The sequence below is a fragment of the Nuphar pumila genome, chromosome 6, assembly GCF_984573655.1.
Source record: "Nuphar pumila chromosome 6, dmNupPumi1.hap1.1, whole genome shotgun sequence".
NCBI classification, from domain to species: domain Eukaryota; kingdom Viridiplantae; phylum Streptophyta; class Magnoliopsida; order Nymphaeales; family Nymphaeaceae; genus Nuphar; species Nuphar pumila.
The window spans coordinates 59,986,430-60,005,896 of record NC_143254.1 but is presented as its reverse complement, the minus strand read 5'-3'; the positions used below and the strand labels follow the sequence as shown (position 1 = coordinate 60,005,896).

The following is a 19,467-nucleotide window of genomic DNA, read 5'->3' as shown; positions in this document are numbered from 1 at the left end:
TAAATAAATAGAAACTTAAGGTTTCCTACCTTCTAACACCATAAAGAAAGCCTTACCTTGCAATAATTTCAACCCCAAATTCCTCATCATTTTCATGAAAGCCATATGTAAGGGTCTCATTTCGACGATCAACCAAGAAACCCAACATGTGGTACTTAATAAGATCAACAAGACATACAATATGTCTTACCTTAAGGGGCAGTTACGGCAATGGAGGAGTGGAACGATGGTTGGCTGCCACAAGTGATGTCACCAGTAAAGATGGTTGGAGCTCTTGGGGAAAACAAAAGGGAATAGAGGAGACTGCACGGTGAAGAAGGCTGGAACAAGGCTGCAGCCGTTTGAAGGTTGCAGCGTCAAAGAGGCTGCTGTAATAGCTTGCTGCTGTAGCTGTAATGAAAGGCTGTGGATGGCAGCTGCTGGTGGCACTGTTGGGTGCTGTGTAGAAGAGGTGAACTGGCTGGTGGCTGTTGGCTGGAGCAGTGAGCGTGGAAGTGGGCTGCAGCAAGGATGGTGGCTGGAATGGAGAGCTGGCTGAAGCTAGAGTATTTGAAGAAGATGGCTGAATGTTGCTGCAGCTGCAAAGAGGATGTCGGAGGTTGAAGATGATCTGGAGCTGCTGGGCATGGAGCTTCAAAGAGGTGCTGCTGGCTGCAAGGAAGAAGATGGCTGAACCGTTCTAGTGGTGGCTGCAGCTTTTGTTCGATGGCTGGGCATCCAAAGAGGTGGCTGTAGAGAGGTTGGAAGGCTGCTGTGGCTGTAGCAGCTAAGGAGAGAAGAAGGGAGGTAAAGAGAGAGAATATGAGAGAGAATAGGAGAGAGGCGTGAGATGGGAGAGGAGCCGTAAGTGGCTTCCTTTTCTCTTTTTCTTTTAACCAAACCCAACTTAGGTCTTTAATCAGCCTCAACTTAGGGTTTTTAGGGGTTAATGAAAAGAGAGGGAAAGAGTGTACGTGAATGGGCTGGAGAAGAGGGAAAAGAAGGGAGGAAGGAAGGGAAGAAGGAAAGAAGAGGAAGAAGAAAAAGAAAGAAAAGGGAAAAAGAAAGAAAAGAAAGAAAAGGAGGGAAAAAGGAAAAGAGAAAGAAAAAAATGAGAAAATGGAAAGTGGGTCTGGAGGCTTGGGTGACCACCTTGTGGGTCCCACCTCCTCTCTAAAAAAATAAAAATCAATAAAAACAAAAATAGACAAATAAAAAGAAGCATCTTTTTTTTTTAATAAAATAAAAATGCAAATGAATGGGCCATCTCAGAGCGGGTCCAAATTTCAATTTTGAAATTCATTTTGAAGATTAGAGGGGTAAAATAGTCTTTTCAGAAGGTTTCCAGACGAAACGAGCTATTTTTGGCAGTTTTTTTAAACGAGCTCGGATTTTGAAGTTCAATACCCCGTTGCGAAGCAAATCCAGTGTAGAATTTGAAAATGTAATTTTGAAAGAAATCCAGATTGTTTTTCTCGAGAAAATGCTTCCAACAAAACGAGCTATTTTTGGCCGTTTTTGAAGCGAGCTTGGATTTTGAAGTTCAATATCCCGTTGCGAAGCAAATCCAGTGTAGAATTCAAAAATTTGAGTTTGAAATAAATCCAGATTATTTCTCTTGAGAAAATATTTCCAAATTTAGACTCCTGGGGGTAAAAATGTCAATTTTGAAAACCTGGGGTTTGAAACTGATTTTTGAAAGCTTTTAAAACTCGATCTGGATTAAAATTTATAAAACTGGAGTTCTGGACTTCGAAAATGAAATGAAATGTGATGAAATGTTATGAAATGCTGAGAAATGATATGAAATGATGAGAAATGACATGAAATGCTATGCAAAATGCTAACCTTGAATAAAGAATTTTGGATGTCAGACCCCGATTGACACTTATATCAGTTTAAAAAGCATTAAAATTGATAAAATTTGCAAAATAGCTCAAGAAACGGTTTTCGGCACTCTACTGGGTCAGAGTGACACTGAAAAACGGGGTTCGAGCTGGATTGAATTGAGATGAGCTAGATTGAGCTGGGTTTTAGAGTTTCAGAACTCAAATGAACTGACCAGACACTGACTCAACTGACCTTTCTGACTGAATTTTCAAGAAAAGCTGCCATTTTTAGAGAAATGGTACGGAATGGTCACTGAAGCGAAGTGAATTACGAACCTGAGTTGGGTTTGAGCTAGAACAAAGGTCAGTAATACTGACATGAATTAAAATCGAAGCTTGAACACTAGCTCAATTGACTGAACTCAACTCAATTTCAGCTGAAAGAGCTAAAATGAACTAAAATGGGCTCCTAGTCACTTGGAAATTGTTTTGAACTGAAACTGGAGCACTCGAACTCATGGTGAGCTCAAGTTAGACTCTGAGGAGTATGACTGACTATGAATGACTGACTCGGAGACAATTGGCTTGGATTTGTGTGAGAAGTAAGCTCATTTCTAAAGAAATGATCCCATTTTGGCAGGAATGGTCAGAAATGGAAATGGTTTATTCATTATGAGATCAGATGAGCTTGAGATGACTGATATTCTAACTGTCTTGAACTGACCAATGAGCTTGGTTGACTCCGACTGACTGGGGTCCGGGATGACCTAGGGGTAAAATGGTAATTTTCCTAATGAAAATGGGTAAAATGGTGATTTTTTGAAATTGACTCGGGGTTTGACTCCTATATTGACCTAACAAGGTTGTCACTGCACGAGGGGGGTTGTTTGAGAATGGATGTGGAAAATTTGGGGTGTTTACAGATGCCCCTCTTTGCTACTAAGCTGGCTTGAAGACGAGCTTAGTGGCAAAGAAAAACACACCAAATTTGGGCTATAAAAATGCCCCAGTTAGAAGGATCTGGCTGGATATGAAAATATTAGCCCTGATGAAAATGGTAGATATGAAATGAAGAATGAAGAATAAAATTTTACTTCAAAAGAAGTGAGATTTAGGTTTTGCCCTTAACCTGGATGGGACAGGAAATACCTCGTGTAGAAACGAAGCTCAGGTTTAACCCTTAACCTGATCGGGGAAATGAAATACCTCATCAAAAGGAGGCTCAGGTTTGTACCCTTATCCTGATTGGGCAGAAAATGAAATACCTCATCAAAGGAGGCTCAGGTTTGTACCCTTATCCTGATTGGGCAGAAAATGAAATACCTCATCAAATGAGGCTCAGGTTTGTACCCTTATCCTGATTGGGCAGAAAATGAAATGGATTCCTCGAAGGAAGAAACCATGATGGAACCTTCGGATTTCCGCACAACGAATCCGATAGGGGTTTTGCAAAAGGATGAAATTGGTGTCCCTAAAGCTTGAAAAGGGGTTTGATTTTGGGTGCCTCATTGCTGAGACTAAATAACTTTTGAAATTGATGACCTTTTGCGAAAAAATGATTTGTGGCTTAACCTCAAGCCGAAATTGGACTGTCTATGGTGGGACAGTGGGGACACAGGGAAGTGTGCGAATCTGAGAGCCCATGCGCTCAAAGTATACCAATAGAAGGGAAGGAATCTTGAAAACTCCCGTTATCAAGTCCTTAAAAGGGATAACAACTGATGTCAGGATGCGCCAAAGATGAACCTCAAGCTCTCGCTTCACGTCAGGATAGCTAGAAAATATTGTCAAAATATTAAAAATTATTGTTGATTCAAAATAATTTAAAATGATGCACATTGTTTTGAAAATGTTCCCTCTTTTCTACCTGAAGTATTACCTCTGACTGGGCGTAACTTCGTAGAATCCAGATTCGAATTCAAATTTCTTGCAATCGACTTTCTTTCAAGGAGGCTATCAATTTCCTTGATATGAATAGAAAAGAGAGTATTCTTGATATTGTGAAAGCAATTGGTGAAGGAATATAGATAATAGAATTTCACAAATTTTAAAGAAGATTCTTGACAGATTCGGCAGTCTGATATCCTGAGATTCTTTTCTCATGATGATCTTTCTGCCCACTTTTTTTTTTTTTTGACAGAATTAGAGCTCTCTTAGGTTTTTGGGGATTTTATTACATCATCCTTCATTTTGGAGATGTCCTGACATTTCTCTCTCTCTTTTTTTTAGAAGGGTACGTCACAAACTCCTTCATCTCAGAGATGCTCTGATCCTTCTTTTCTCTCAGGGATTATATTGATGGTTATTGGCTCTTTGGTTGGAAATCTCTTGATGATAGCAGAAATTAAATATCCTTTAGGGTTTGTCGGGAGGCCCATTGCAGTCGCCTTCATCTTGACGGTGCTCTGAACTTTCCCTGGAAGGATCCGTCACAAACTCTGTCATCTTGGAGATGATTCGAATCTTCTTTGGCCCCGGGGGTCTACTCGCCTAATTCGCATTCATCTTGACGACAGTTGAGAGATCCCTTTTGCAGATATTTAATTGCAGCTTTAGGTGATTGAGGAGATATAGGGATTGAATGGATTTTTCTGTATCACCCAGGATATTTCGACTGCTTTATTTTCCAAGAATGATCTTTAAAAATGTGCCATTGACTGCGATCAATACCGATCACTTATGGCTTTGCAACAATATTGAATTTCCTTTGCTGGCCATATCGGGGATTTATTCTTCATCCTTTTGGTTGGCCAATAGAAAATTTTTGAATTTTGAATCCTTCTTCGCGAAAGCTTTGTCCTTTCGAAAGTAATACTGAAGGTATTCTGAAGTAATGTTTTTGTATAATAAAAAATTTGAAATCAACAAATATTTAATGACAAATTGGCAAAATGTTCTTCAAATCCTTGGTGAGAGCAAGCATCTGAAGCACAACGCAATGCACCCATGACAAAAATTTTCTTCTCCTTTCCCCAAAGGAGAAGATTTAGAAATTGGAAATAGGAATTACTCCTCTCTTCCCTGAAGAGGAGGTGTTTGCAAAACGAACTTTCGAAGAGAAATTAAGCTTTCGTCAAAACTTCCTAACATTAGGCTTCTCTCATGGAAAGGGGGCCGGTAATGATGAGGTCGGTGAATTGGTCATGAAGGAACGAGTCCATCACACTCTCCCTGAAAAGAGGGTCCTTCATGATGAAATGGCCTAGTTTGAAATTGCGGTCACAAGGAAAGCGAGCTTCTGTCGAAGCTCTCCCTAAATTAAGGGTTCCTTGTATGAAATTGGAAATTTGTTTTGCAAACGGTTCACATAGACACGAGTCCCTTCAAACTCTCCCTGAAAAGGGGCTAGGTGAACAAAGGATAGCATGCGAGCTCCCTTGAACTCTCCCTGTACAAAGGGTCTCTCGCAAGAGGAAATGATTGGAATTGGTATGAAATTGGAATTTGGAAAATTTGAAATTTTGAATTTTGAAATTTGGAAATTTGGAAATTGATATTTGGAAACTGGAAATTGATTGACTCGAAGGTCAAAATCGGTTGACCCAAAAGTCGAAATTGGAAATTTGGAATTTAAAAATTGAAAATTGGAAATTGGGAAATTGATTGACCCAAAGGTCGAAATTGGAAATTTTGGAAATTGATTGGCTCGAAGGTCGAAATTGGAAATTGAGTGACCCGAAGATCGAATTTGAAAATTGGTTGACCCGGAGGTCGAAATTGAAAATTTGGAAATTGGGTGGCTCGAGGGCCGAATTGGTAATTGAAATTTGAACTTTGATGAATGATCAACACAAAGACTGAACCCGAGAGGTTGACTGAAATGACCCACCAGTGAGACACTAACACAAGTGCTCAATCTTGAAAGAACACCAGCATGAATACCGGGTTTTGAAAATATGTCAACATAGACATTGGATTTTAAAAATATATCAGTTCGAGCACTGGATTTTGGAAGTGTACCAGTTTGAGCACTGGATTTCAAAATTGTACCAGTTCAAGCACTGAGTTTTGAAAATATACCTTGTTTTTAATTTGAAATTTGAATTTTTAAAAGAGACCTATGCTCTTAAAGTATTTGGGAATTGTAACGAGAATGATTGTCGGGGTCTCAGGATTATCCCTTATCCTGAATGGGTAGCGAACTTGATGCAAATGCATGCCAATGAATGCAGATGTATGCAAATATGAAAATGATATAAATGAATACACATGCATGCAAAATGAGAGATTTGTTTATCCTGCCTGCATACAGGATATTTGTAGATAAAAACAAAATTTTAAAAATGCCCCAGTATAACTGGGAAAGGAGAATTTAATCACTATTGAACAAAATTTGGAGGAATTACAAAGAATAAGACGTGGTTTAAGTATAGAATTTTTTCAAATGCCGAGCATTGATGGGATCTGGTAATTCCACTCCGTCGGCATTTATGAGCCGATATGAATTACGAGGTAATGCCTCTTTGACAACATAGGGACCTTCCCAATTTGGTGACCACTTGCCACCTGGGCGGTGCTTGAGATAAGCCGTTGATCTGAGCACTAGATCATTGACTCGAAATTTTCTTTCAATGACTGATTTTGCATATTGTCTGGCTATCCTCTGACGATATGATTGAGCGTGCTCTGCTGCTCTGAGTCTTCTTTCATCTAGCAAATCAAGTTGTACTAGCCACTGTTGCTGATACTGATCAAGAGGTAATTCGAGAAGTGATGCAAATTTCAGAGCAGGTTTCTGAACATGTAGAGGCAATACTACTTTGGTTCCGTAGACAAGTTCTGACGGAGTAGCATTAGTTGGAGTTCGAATGGTGGTTCGATACGCCCACAATGCATCATGAATCTTCTCATGCCAGTCACGGCCTGTTTCCAAAGTTCGCTCGAGGATTCGAATCAAAATCTTATTGATGGCCTCTGCTTGGCCATTTCCTTGAGGATAATAAGGAGCGGAGAAATGATGATGAATTTTGAACTTCAAACAGAAAGTCCTCATTCTCTCATTCTTGAAATGACTGCCATTATCTGACACAATATCATGTGGTATGCCGAAACGACATAGGATATTCTTATGGATGAATGAGACCACATGCCGACCTTCTACTGTGCATAGAGTGACTGCTTCTACCCATTTAGTAAAATATTCTGTTGCAGCAAGAAAATATTTATGGCCATTTGAAGCAAAAGGAGTAATGGGACCAACAACATCAAAAGCCCATATAGAAAATGGCCATGGCGAGACGACAGATTGCAAATATGTCGCTGGCGCATGAATGGAAGGTGCATGCATCTGGCATTGAACACACTTTTTCACAAAACGATAACAATCTTGTTGCATAGTTCTCCAGTAATAACCTGCTCGGATAATTTGTTTGACAAGAGTTTGGTAGCCAACATGACCACCGCAGATACCTTCATGTGCTTCTTGCACAACTTCTTTGGCTTCTTCTTCGTCCAAACATCTGGAATATTCAGAGCTGAATCCACGACGATAAAGGATGTCAGCAAGAATAAAATATCGAGCAGACATGAGCTGAATTGCTCGCTGCTCTCTCTTTGATAATTTGGGAGGAAATTCGCCAGTTTTAATGAAATTCTTGATATCATGATACCAAGGCTTCTTCTTTTGCTCAGCCTGGTTTATTTGCTCTACTGGGACGAAAGCGGGTTAATCAAGTCTGCCAATTTCAAATGAGCGACAAGATTCTCCACCCTTGAAAGACATGATGGATCCCAGATTGGCTAAGCTGTCTGCAATTTGATTGAAGTCTCTTTTGACATGGAAAAGCTGGAATTCTTCGAAATTGCTAACAAGAGCTGAGACGATCTTCTGATAAGGAAGTAACTTCTGATCCTTCACTTGCCATTCAGCTAAGACTTGATTGACGACGAGCAAAGAGTCGCCATAAGCATGCACTCTTTTGACATTGAAGTCTTGTAGAATTTTCAGACCTTGTATCAAAGCTTCATACTCGGCCATATTATGAGTGCACTGAAAATCTAATTTGAGAGAAAAGGGGATCATCTCCTTCTCCGGTGTGATCAACAGAATCCCGATTCCTATGCCTGCCATATTCTTGGAACCGTCAAAGAATAAATTCCAAATTGGGGATTGTTGAATATTGCAGATCCGCTCATCGGGGAAATCATCCTCGACTTCAACATCTTCTGCTAGAGGAAAATCTGCTAATTGATCTGCAATTGCTTGGCCCTTGATAGATTGCTGAGAGACATATTCCAAATCGTATTGCATTAATAAAACCTGCCATTTGGCAATCCGTCCACTGAGGAAGGGTTGCTCTAGAATATACTTGAGAGGATTTAATTTGGATAGGATCTTGACTTCAGATGTCAACAGATAGTGTCTCAATTTCTGACACATCCAAACCAGAGCTAGACATGTCTTCTCTATCTGAGAGTATTTCTTCTCATAATCAATGAAGGTTTTACTCACATAGTAAATGGCATGCTCTACCAGACTGCCTTTTTCGTATTGCGCCAAGAATCCGCCACAAGCCACTTGATTAACTGAAATGTATAGCAGTAGGGGTTTCCCTAATTCTGGCGGCTTTAACACAGGAGGATTGAGCAAATATTTCTTGATGCGTTCGAACGATTGCTGACACTCTGGTCCCCATTCGAATTTCACTCCTTTTCTGAGCAAATGATTGAAAGGCTCACATCTCATGGCCAAATTGGATATGAATCGCCGAATTGATTACATATGTCCCTGAAGGCTACGTAATTCTTTCAAATTAGTCGGGGGAGACATGTCAATGATAGCTTTGGCCTTAGCGGGATCAACTTCTATCCCCTTTTTGCTGACTAGAAAGCCTAACAATTTGCCAGATTCGACTCCAAAAACACATTTTTGTGGATTGAGTCTTAGCTTGTAAAGAATGAGCCGCTTGAAAACTTGATTGAGAGTTTCAATGTGATCTTCCTCTTCTTTGGATTTTACCAAAATATCATCGACATAGGCATCCATGATTTTGTGCATCTGATCATGGAAAATGACGGCCATAGCACGCTGATAAGTGGCTCCAGCATTCTTAAGCCCAAATGGCATGACTGTATAACAAAAAGTGCCCCAAGGAGTAGTGAAAGATGTCTTGGACTGAGAGCGGCCAACTTGATCTGATTATATCCGGAATATCCATCCATAAAAGAGAACATAGCGTGACCTGCTGTGCTATCAATCAAAAGATCAATATTAGGAAGTGGATAATCATCCTTAGGAGTCGCTTTATTGAGATCTCTGAAGTCGATGCAAATTCGAACTTTACCATTTTTCTTGGGAACAACAATAATATTTGCTAGCCAATCTGGATAGTCAATGGTTCGAATGAACCCTGCTTTGAGTAGGTCTTCTAGACCTTCCTTAACTTGTTGTTCCACTCGAGGATCCATCTTTCTCAGTTTCTGCTTAACCGGCTTGACATTTGGTTTTAGGATGAGACGATGTTCAACCAATTTGGTATCTAGACCTGGCATGTCCTCATATGTCCACGCGAATCTTCATGTTGCTTGAGAAAACGGGTGAGCCTTTCTTTCTCTTCCGGGCTCAAACTGTTGCCAATTTTGAGAATTTTAGGATCGTCTTCTGATCCAATATTGATATCCTCAGTCGGATCCTGAACTAAGGATGATGGCTCATCTTGTTTCTGAATTGCTGCAAATTCTAGTAATTCTTGAAGAGCTGAATCAAATTCTGCAGGTTCTTCTGACTGCTTTGTAATCTGACTACATTCTGCTCTTATTTTAACCTGATGAATCACTGTTGGCTTTGAAAAGGCCTCTGGATTAAGAACGAGCTTCTTGATAGATTGGGAAGACATTCTGAAAATTTGAGAATAAATCGATTCAGGAAAATCTCCTATCATAAAACAAATTACTTTTGTTAAGAAAATAATTTGAAAGATAAAAGAGAAGAATAATGGCAAATTTTCAAAGATTTGATAACGAGAAGTAAAGAGACAAATGGCATCCAGATAGACAAAGGAAATTTGCAACTTTATTAAAAGATTGAATTGAGGACAATGATTGAAATGAAACGGGATATCATCCTAAATGTGAAAACAAAAGAATAGAAATGAAAGACAAGCAGATGCCCTTAGTGCGTCCCTTTGATAAAGATAGTGCCCTTCTGAGATCTTCTGCCACTAAAGCCCAATCCGGCTCTCTGAGGATAGTGCTGAGGAATTACTGGCTCGAGACGACCATTCCCATTTTTTCCCAGGCCTTGAAAAGGCTGATAACCATGCTTTACTAACAGATCAAATCCCTTTTTGGCCTTCATAAATTGGGAGAACAGTGGATGATCTTTGAATGTACTATAGTCAATTCGTCCTCCAATCTTGAAAAACTGTGGGCCTCTCCATCGAGTCATGGCCACTGTATGTGCTGGCTGTTCAGCCGTCTGCAGTATTCCCGAATTTTCTTTAAAGCTGACCTCATCAATGCCCCTAATGCTAGGGATATCAGTAGTGAAAGTGGGCCTAGGAACCATGGGTTGTGCAAGCCTCTTCTCCGGATCCTCGCCCAAGACTGTTGTGATCATTCCACCTTTTGACCACTTGACACACTGATGCAGAGTAGACGGCACCGTGTTCGTGTTGTGAATCCACGGTCATCCCAACAACAGATTATACGTTGGGGGTACATTGACCACATGAAAGAGGACAGAGTGGACCGAGTAGTCAATGAAAATTTTCAAGAAAATTTTCCCTTTAGCTGTCTGGCCATGATTATCAAACCCGTAGATGGTGATCGGGTCCGGGATATGTTCCTCTTCTCTAATGCCCAAAGCTTGGGCTGTCATTTCTAGGCATATATTGAGGCTGCTGCCTCCATCTATCAGCACATGAGGAACAGTCATTCCTCTGGCTCGAATCACAACATACAAAGCGTTGTTGTGAAACACATGCGGCTTAGAAAGATCTTCATCTGAGAAAGTGATTGGAGCATTTGTCATGGCCTGATTGACTATCTGGGCCATGTCTTCAGGAGTTATGCTCGGTTTCACTTTGATTTTCCGCAACAGATCATTCAACACTTGCTGGTGCTTGGCGGAAGCTTGGGCTAAACCCAAGATTGAGACATAGGATAATGCAGTAATCGGCTTTGGTGCCGATGTCTCACCTTTCTCCGGAGCGGGCTTAATAAAGTGCTTGGGGAGCCATGGCATTCTTTTAGCCACCTCAGGAGATACCCCAGCGGGTTTATCAGATACTTTCATTTTACCAAAAGCTGCAATGAGATCTATTTTCTGAGCTTTGGACTGAGCCTGCTGCAGCACAAGGACCTGATGTTGGACTTGCATATCCCTTTTAGAGCATGGCCTAATATGCTCCTGCGGCTGAAAAGGCTGTTCAGAGACGACCGCCGTAGAATGATGGGGAAAGGGTTTCTTTAGAATATCCATATTTTCATCTTCGGCACCCTCTACCAGAAGATTCTTGTCGATGAGATCATGAACAATATTCTTGAGAACGAAGCAGTTCTCAGTATTGTGCCCCACTGTTCTGTGAAATTTACAAAATTGATCTTTGAATTTCCCCATGGGAATAGGGGGATCAACTAACCTAGGCAGTTTGACCATCTCCTTGGTCAACATATACTCGAGCACAGTCTCGAGGGATTGGTCTAGTGGAGTGAATTTCCTGTCATAACTCCACCCTTCATGCTTTACTTTTTCTCGGGGCTTCGGTCCCTGTTCTAATTGAAGTGGCTTATTGAATTGAGGGACTGACTTGCCTTTCTGATCGTTCTTGTTGGAACTTCCTACCCCATAACAGAAATCTTTGTTCTGCCTTTTACGGTGTTTCCAATTATTATTTCTGACAGAATGAGTGAAGTGAGTCTTCTTCTTCTGCTCAGTTTGGCCGTTGTTCTTAGTAAAGGTGAAACCTTCATAGAAACCATTTTCCATACTCAACTCGAGCCATTCGGCTCGCTCTGTCAGTTCAATGAATGTCCTTGATGGTGCAGTAGAGATGAGACCTCTTAGAGGCTGTGAGAAGTTACTCAAAATTAGGGACAAAGCATGTCCCTCTGATATGGGGTCCCTCATCTTGTTGCAAGCTGACCTCCATCGGTGGATAAAATCTCTGGCCTTCTCATTTTCTCTCTGTTTAAGGCCGCAAAGATGGCTGAGGGTGGGAAGTGCCTCAGCATTGAAGAGAAATCGCTCAATGAACATGTTTACCACTTTGTCAAATTCTTTCAACTCAATTGGATTTACATGCTCCGAGTACCATTTAGCTGTGGTTCCCTCCAGACTGCGAGGGAAACATAGGAAAAGTGCACGGTTGTCTCGCTTGAATCTGGAGCATTCAGCGAAGAACATGGCGAGATGAGCTTTAGGATCGCCAGAACCATCGAATTTGATAAACTTTCTAGGGAGATTCTCGAGATTGTCGTCCCCATCCAAACCATCATAGAAGTCTTCACTGGTGAAGACTTTCTTGCCCTTGTCGCGGGCCTGCAGGTCTCGAAGCATTCTGACCACATCTTTGAACTGCGGCTGGTCAGAGTCATTGACAGACTGCTCTTTGAATTTGTGGGTTGACCCCTGCCTCTGGGTAGACTTGCGGAATGCCCGATGGGTCTCAAACTCTTCATCTGAATCTTCCACTGATTCCTCTTCATCAGTTGCATCAACATGCTGAGCAGGCTTCTTGGATATCTTCAAGGCTTTCTTGACTGCCCGGCCTTTTGTCTTTTGCTTCACCTGTGCTTTCTCTGTACTGGCTTCAGCTTGTTCTGCCAGCATCTTAGTCATCATCTTCTTAAACATGGCATACATTTGAGGATCAATGTCATCCTCAACCTGTTGCCCCTGATTTTTGCCTGAGCGCGGGGAATCCATTTCTTCGTCTGAAGCTGTCGAATATGCGATTCCCTCGACTGGTGCAGTCTTCTTCCCTGACCTTGTTTGAACCATTGATTGTCACGAATGCTCTCTGCAGAGCAAAATCGATGGTTAGGCTTTTGAGAGAGATTTTGATTAGAAGAAAATATTCGCTGAGAATTTTGGTAGACAATTTAAAAGAATATCCCATTACTAGGGATTGAGTCGTCGTTGGGATTACGACAATTGCGTTGTCATTCCTTTGCAAAGAAAATAAACAACTGAAAATTAAGCCTTGTTACCTAGGCGAGGTCGTCAAACCAAAAATTGAAGAATTTGCAAGATTTTTATTTATTGAAAGAAAACATGATTGCATCAATAATAAACTTGAGAAAGAGGGGGCAGACAGACAATTTGCCACCACTCTTTATAACTAGCAGAGACACGAGGACCGGGAAAAAGCGGAAGAGTAACAAAAGAGTCCCAGCCATATCTGGCAGAATGGTATGCTCCGGACCACTGTGCTGATGTAAGGTCGAACTCTGGCACGACTCCTGATAGCAGCCGCATCTCTATGTGTTTCTGTCTCTGAGAAAACTATCGAACACACCGCTCCGGATGATAGTAAGCACAGAAGAATGGACCAAGCAACTTGAATCTCTTGCCATATGCATAGGCGTATCTGGGAGGTGATAATTCTCGATCAAAATAGTCCCACACCACTTCTTCTTCCTGCAGATAGTCGATCAGGAATCGGTACCGCGCAACTGGAAGGAGCTCCTTGCCGTTGTATCTGAATGAACTAGCTCTGGTCGGTACATGCTGAAGGAACCAAGATTGAAGAGCATAAGTACATCCCTCGACTAAGATGGACTCTCCAAGTGTGAAGCGGGTCAGTCCTCTGTATAGAAAAGCAAGCGCGGCCATGGCTATAGAGAGACGGCTGGTCTGTCGACTTCCCCATCTTCTCAAAAGTTGAACTATTCTGACATCCACATAATTCTGTCTATCTAGAAAGAAAGCAAGTCCCACAGTACACAAAACCATCGCATGCTGAATTCTCTCTCGAGCTGTCCTGGACAACGAGCTGACTTCTGCGAATTCTCCATACTGTCGGTAGATCTCGATCAGACTCATGTACTCATTCCCATTTTCTTCAATCAGTGGCCAAGACTTGCGCCCTGTCATGCGAGCTACGGCATCTTTGGGGTCCAGACCCTTGACATTGATCAGAAACTGCTGCTCTAACGGATCTCCAGGCTGACCGGCTGGCTCAGGCAGTCCCATAATCTCTGAAAATTCATCTATCAGTAGTGTCATCTCGCCCCACGGGAACCAGAACGTGCAAGTGCGCGGATTCCACCGCTCTGCCAGTGCATGAATCAGATTGCCGTTGACTGTCAACTTTCCCACTGCAGATGCCAATTCCAACCCACAATCGCTCAAGTGGTCCGAAAACATACGAGAGAAATTTTTGAACCAGACATAGTACCACCGGGGAAAGAAGGGTCCGGTGCTAAGAGATCGATGCTCAGGAAGACTTTGTCGCACCTCATAGGAGATGTGACCCTCAGGAAAAACAGAATCGAGCTGACTGGATGCCATTGGACTGAAAGATAAGAAGACTGAAATTAGACTTTGGAAAAATACAAGAAATTTGAAAATTGCAGGCAGGATAAAATGAAAGCTGGAAATTCGAAGTCCAGAGGAACGAAAGAATGGAAAATCTCCTGGAGTTTTGAAGAAAAGGTGGATGATTTGGAAAAATTGCCCAGGGTTTTTGAGAAAAAGGAGATATTTCATAAAAGATGAAAAATGAGGTATTTTGGAAAATTGTTCGGTATTTTGGAAAAACTGAAAAAATAAGGCGAAAATGAATATCATACATTCAATTACAAACAATTATGCACATACAGCAATCCCTAAGAAGCCAACTCTAAATGCATTGATTTTGAAAGAGCTTTAGGACCCTAATCCTGACTCTAGGCTCAGATCAACTGTGTTCAATCATGCTATGCCGATATACTCGAGCCGAGGCTCGATGTACGTGGCATAAAACTCATCTCCGGGTCTAGGCTTGTGTTTTCCCAACATCCTTGAGCGCCTGCCGATATACGTTGGACTATGGCCCTTGGTACGTGGCAGGGGGGCGTTAGCCCAAATAAGTGGCCCAGTTGTGAGGCTCTGTCCCGAACTATGGTTCTGGAAGAGAGCCCAGCAACGTGAAGACCGGGTAGACATAGGTGGGGTGGTTTTTGAAATATGATCACATGCAGGCAAACAGAGGGCTCTAAGTCCTAAAGAGATAGAATTTTGAAATTTTTTTGAAGAAGCAAACATTGTTTTCATACAAGTCCTAGATTGAGAAGTGTTGTATTTCAGACCTAAGTCTAAGTGAGCATGCATAATTCTCCTCAATATGGTCCTATCAAACCATGCCTAGTCTACATGCAATCCATGTCAGCTGGGTTCAAGTCTAGGCTCCTAGGTTCACATGATATCAGAAATTAAAAGTTGACAGTTAAAAGAGCATGATTTTGATAATTGAGCTAAGTCAAAGCACATAATTGATCAGACGAAGACAGGTCCCATCTCGGTCGCCAAACCTGTTATCATCGCAAAATTTTTCCCCTCCCTTGCGAGAGAGAAACGAATTTCGCGAGTCAAACTCGACCAAAGTTTTGAAAATGGTTTTGAAAATTACTCGCCTCCGTTTTGAAAATTTGCGGGAAAATTCCGTGGAATGGGATCCGCCTGTCGGTACGAGGTTCAACCGTTCCTGGCGCCTTTACCAGGGGTAATTAAACCAAGGACCAATTATGTGCTTTAACTCGACTCAAATATCTAAATTATGCTCTATTTTTCCTAGAATGCACAAAGAATCAAGCTTGTGCTATGAAATTTTGAAAATAATGCAAGTTTGAGAAACATGATGTTTGCTTTGGAAAATTGAAATATGCTGGAAAAATGATTGGAAAAGTACTTGAAATTGGGATTCCTGGGAAAATCATTGAAGTTCATTGAAAATCAGAAATTTGCATTGGAAAGTGATTTCTCAGGAAAACTTGAACTTTGGAAAATCGATTTTGAAATTTGGAATTGCTTTTCTGAGAAAATGGATTTGAGAATTCTGAGAAAATCTAAGAAATTCATTGGAAAATGACTTTTGAAATGGAAAATGAATTCTCAGGAAAACTGGAAAATATGAGAAAATCGATTTCTGAAAACTTGGGATTTTGAAATTTGAGAATTTGAAAACATAGGAAAATCTTGATTTGAACTTGGGAAATGCCTTGAAATCTCATTTGAAAATTTGGAATTCTGAGAAAATCCAATCCTGAGAAACTTGGAAATTTTTGGGAAAACTGATTTATCTAAAATTGAAATTGGAAAATGAATTTGAAAATAATGCAATTTGAATGATATGAATGAATGAATATGAGTTTAAAAGAGAATTTCAATTGAGGAATTGGAAAATCCTTTTAAAACTTTGAAAAATGCAGTGCATTTTGAAGTTAGCCTAAGTGTGTAGGCTGAATGTGGCTAATACGAAGATCATAAATCTTGGTTTTCTTCGTATTCTGACTATGGCCATAAATACGAATCCCACCGAGTTTATAAACTCCATAAAAGCTTGTGCACGTGCCATTCGTGTAAACCATAGTGGATTTGAAATAAATGCACATGAATCATACATCAAATATCGAAATTTGCATAAATTAAACTATATGCAATGCAGCCCTATTCTAAGCAGAAAAGTAACTCTTATTCCAAATTGTTACATTTGAGATTACATTGAATTGAAATAAAATAAAAAAAAAATAGAAACTTAAGGTTTCCTACCTTCTAACACCATAAAGAAAGCCTTACCTTGCAATAATTTCAACCCCAAATTCCTCATCATTTTCATGAAAGCCATATGTAAGGGTCTCATTTCGACGATCAACCAAGAAACCCAACATGTGGTACTTAATAAGATCAACAAGACATACAATATGTCTTACCTTAAGGGGCAGTTACGGCAATGGAGGAGTGGAACGATGGTTGGCTGCCACAAGTGATGTCATCAGTAAAGATGGTTGGAGCTCTTGGGGAAAACAAAAGGGAATAGAGGAGACTGCACGGTGAAGAAGGCTGGAACAAGGCTGCAGCCGTTTGAAGGTTGAAGGAGGTTGCAGCGTCAAAGAGGCTGCTGTAATAGCTTGCTGCTGTAGCTGTAATGAAAGGCTGTGGATGGCAGCTGCTGGTGGCACTGTTAGGTGCTGTGTAGAAGAGGTGAACTGGCTGGTGGCTGTTGGCTGGAGCAGTGAGCGTGGAAGTGGGCTGCAGCAAGGATGGTGGCTGGAATGGAGAGCTGGCTGAAGCTAGAGTATTTGAAGAAGATGGCTGAATGTTGCTGCAGCTGCAAAGAGGATGTCGGAGGTTGAAGATGATCTGGAGCTGCTGGGCATGGAGCTTCAAAGAGGTGCTGCTGGCTGCAAGGAAGAAGATGGCTGAACCGTTCTAGTGGTGGCTGCAGCTTTTGTTCGATGGCTGGGTATCCAAAGAGGTGGCTGTAGAGAGGTTGGAAGGCTGCTGTGGCTGTAGCAGCTAAGGAGAGAAGAAGGGAGGTAAAGAGAGAGAATATGAGAGAGAATAGGAGAGAGGCGTGAGATGGGAGAGGAGCCGTAAGTGGCTTCCTTTTCTCTTTTTCTTTTAACCAAACCCAACTTAGGTCTTTAATCAGCCTCAACTTAGGGTTTTTAGGGGTTAATGAAAAGAGAGGGAAAGAGTGTACGTGAATGGGCTGGAGAAGAGGGAAAAGAAGGGAGGAAGGAAGGGAAGAAGGAAAGAAGAGGAAGAAGAAAAAGAAAGAAAAGGGAAAAAGAAAGAAAAGAAAGAAAAGGAGGGAAAAAGGAAAAGGGAAAGAAAAAAATGAGAAAATGGAAAGTGGGTCTGGAGGCTTGGGTGACCACCTTGTGGGTCCCACCTCCTCTCTAAAAAAATATAAATAAAAAATAAATAAAAATCAATAAAAACAAAAATAGACAAATAAAAAGAAGCATCTTTTTTTTTAATAAAATAAAAATGCAAATGTATGGGCCATCTCAGAGCGGGTCCAAATTTCAATTTTGAAATTCATTTTGAAGATTAGAGGGGTAAAATAGTCTTTTCAGAAGGTTTCCAGACGAAACGAGCTATTTTTGGCAGTTTTTTTAAACGAGCTCGGATTTTGAAGTTCAATACCCCGTTGCGAAGCAAATCCAGTGTAGAATTTGAAAATGTAATTTTGAAAGAAATCCAGATTGTTTTTCTCGAGAAAATGCTTCCAACAAAATGAGCTATTTTTGGCCGTTTTTGAAGCGAGCTTGGATTTTGAAGTTCAATATCCCGTTGCGAAGCAAATCCAGTGTAGAATTCAAAAATTTGAGTTTGAAATAAATCCAGATTATTTCTCTTGAGAAAATATTTCCAAATTTAGACTCCTGGGGGTAAAAATGTCAATTTTAAAAACCCGGGGTTTGAAACTGATTTTTGAAAGCTTTTAAAACTCGATCTGGATTAAAATTTATAAAACTGGAGTTCTGGACTTCGAAAATGAAATGAAATGTGATGAAATGTTATGAAATGCTGAGAAATGATATGAAATGATGAGAAATGACATGAAATGCTATGCAAAATGTTAACCTTGAATAAAGAATTTTGGATGTCAGACCCCGATTGACACTTATATCAGTTTAAAAAGCATTAAAATTGATAAAATTTGCAAAATAGCTCAAGAAACGGTTTTCGGCACTCTACTGGGTCAGAGTGACACTGGAAAATGGGGTTCGAGCTGGATTAAATTGAGATGAGCTAGATTGAGCTGGGTTTTAGAGTTTCAGAACTCAAATGAATTGACCAGACACTGACTCAACTGACCTTTCCGACTGAATTTTCAAGAAAAGCTGCCATTTTTAGAGAAATGGTACGGAATGGTCACTGAAGCGAAGTGAATTACGAACCTGAGCTGGGTTTGAGCTAGAACAAAGGTCAGTAATACTGACATGAATTAAAATCGAAGCTTGAACACTAGCTCAATTGACTGAACTCAACTCAATTTCAGCTGAAAGAGCTAAAATGAACTAAAATGGGCTCCTAGTCACTTGGAAATTGTTTTGAACTGAAACTGGAGCACTCGAACTCATGGTGAGCTCAAGTTAGACTCTGGGGAGTATGAATGACTATGAATGACTGACTCGGAGACAATTGGCTTGGATTTGAGTGAGAAGTAAGCTCATTTCTAAAGAAATGATCCCATTTTGGCAGGAATGGTCAGAAATGGAAATGGTTTATTCATTATGAGATCAGATGAGCTTGAGATGACTGATATTCTAACTGTCTTGAACTGACCAATGAGCTTGGTTGACTCCGACTGACTGGGGTCCGGGATGACCTAGGGGTAAAATGGTAATTTTCCTAATGAAAATGGGTAAAATGGTGATTTTTTGAAATTGACTCAGGGTTTGACTCCTATATTGACCTAACAAGGTTGTCACTGCACGAGGGGGGTTGTTTGAGAATGGATGTGGAAAATTTGGGGTGTTTACAGCTTAATCCACATTTTTTTCAACAAATTTTTCAGAAAGTTTTTCAAAGTGCATTCATTCATTCAAATCCTCTGCATCATTCATTTTTCTCATGATTTTCTCAAAAGATTTTCACTTCATGGAATCGATTTTCTCAAGAAACTATGATGATATTCGGAGTTGGATTTTCCAAATCAAAGTTTTCCTATGATTTTCCTTGGAAATGTTATTTTCTTAAGATTCTTTTCAAAAGGAATTTCTC

At 40.6% G+C, this 19,467-nt stretch overlaps 2 long non-coding RNA genes across 2 annotated transcripts; both read left to right on the top strand.

Annotated features, from left to right (window-relative positions):
* Positions 1-505: 505 nt before the first annotated feature.
* LOC149834889 (uncharacterized) lies at positions 506-791 on the top strand. The gene is made up of 2 exons (XR_016432699.1): positions 506-641; positions 740-791. It is a non-coding gene; the product is annotated as an uncharacterized LOC149834889 (long non-coding RNA).
* Positions 792-16,986: 16,195 nt separating this feature from the next.
* Positions 16,987-17,272, top strand: LOC149834888 (uncharacterized). The gene is made up of 2 exons (XR_016432700.1): positions 16,987-17,122; positions 17,221-17,272. It is a non-coding gene; the product is annotated as an uncharacterized LOC149834888 (long non-coding RNA).
* Positions 17,273-19,467: the final 2,195 nt, after the last annotated feature.